Source organism: Otolemur garnettii, unplaced genomic scaffold (genome assembly GCF_000181295.1).
Source record: "Otolemur garnettii isolate 467f Iridium unplaced genomic scaffold, OtoGar3 scaffold00038, whole genome shotgun sequence".
In the NCBI taxonomy this organism is placed as follows: Eukaryota; Metazoa; Chordata; class Mammalia; order Primates; family Galagidae; genus Otolemur; species Otolemur garnettii.
The window spans coordinates 3,629,528-3,630,936 of NW_003852433.1; the positions used below are offsets into that span (position 1 = coordinate 3,629,528).

At 39.7% G+C, this 1,409-nt stretch overlaps 1 protein-coding gene across 1 annotated transcript in view; it reads right to left on the reverse strand.

Annotated features, from left to right (window-relative positions):
• The window catches only part of CHEK2 (checkpoint kinase 2), a 46,656-nt gene that overhangs the window by 15,730 nt on the left and 29,517 nt on the right, over positions 1–1,409 (reverse strand). The window lies entirely within an intron of this gene.

Genomic DNA, 1,409 nt, shown 5'->3' on the forward strand with positions numbered 1-1,409 from the left:
AAAAAAAAAAAGAGAATCACTTAAACCCAAGAGTTTGAGGTTGCTGTGAGCTGTGACGCCATGGCACTGTACCGGGGGTGACAGAGTAAGACTCTGTCTCAAAAAAAAAACAAAACTAATGAGGTAATGACTCATCCACAAGCAAATGTCCCAGTTATAAACTAAGAAACGAGATGAAGGAATTGGATATTGGAGATACTTGGGAAATTTTTCAAAACTGTAAATTGGAGGCAGGACCCAGGAATCTGCATTTTTATCACACACATCCCCAGGTAATTCTGAGACTGATGTAGAAGGAACAAATTGGAGTTTCCAATCAGAAAACCAGAGGCGGGGCCCCAGCCCCACAAGCTATGAGTCTTTGGGCAAACTATTTACCCTGTCAGAGCTTGTTTCTACCATTTAAAAATGAGGGTAATACTACCTACCTCAATGGCTGTTGTAAAAATTAAGAGATAATTAATTGATGTAGGTTAAGCACTGGCACAGGTGCACCACAAGGTTATTCAATCCCTTAGTGATTTGGTTTCCTTTTCTTTGAAGTAAGGCTAAAAATAATTACCCAACTATAACCTGTAGGCAAGCCGCCATACTCCCGTTGTGGAGAACAAGTCAATTCATGTAAAGTGTTCACAAGAGTACTTAGATTGTAGTCATTGCATAATAAGTATCAGCTACTATTACTATACTATTATTATCACTCTTACTGCACTGTGTTAACTGGATTCTGTCAGATAACAATCTATTTGATAGCAACAGATAATTCCCTTAACCACCACAACAACCATAAAAGCCTCTCTTGGTGCTGTGACCAGCCGGGGCTGCTGTTTACCATATAGTCTTAATGGTCAATCTATGTAGCCACTGTTCGCTAATCAGGAGCAAGGCACTCCCTGCTTGCCACAAAAGCTGCTCCCAGAAACACTGCACATGTATGCAGGAACAGACACAAAGTTAGGCTTCTTCCAGGAATGAAACAGGAAATTGTTCTGATCACACAAAATAACACAGGATATTATGGTCACTGAAATAACCTAATGAGACACTAAAGGATACTCATGTTACTACCATGTAAGCTGGGACGGAGAACACAAAGGTCCACAAAGACAGTATTGCAGAGTATAACTATCCCTTGGTACCTGGTGATTGGGTCCAGACCTCACTGAGGATACCAAAATCCATGGATGCTCAAGCTCCTTATATAAAATGGGATAGTATATGTAAGTAACTTATGCATACACTCCCTTATACCTTACCACCTCTAGATTACTTACAATAACTAATACAATGCAAATGCTATGTAAATAGTTGTTATACTGTATCATTTAGGAAATAATAATTTTTTTTTTTTTTTTACAGTTTTGGCCAGGGCCAGGCTTGAACCCACCACCCCCAGTATATGGGGCCAG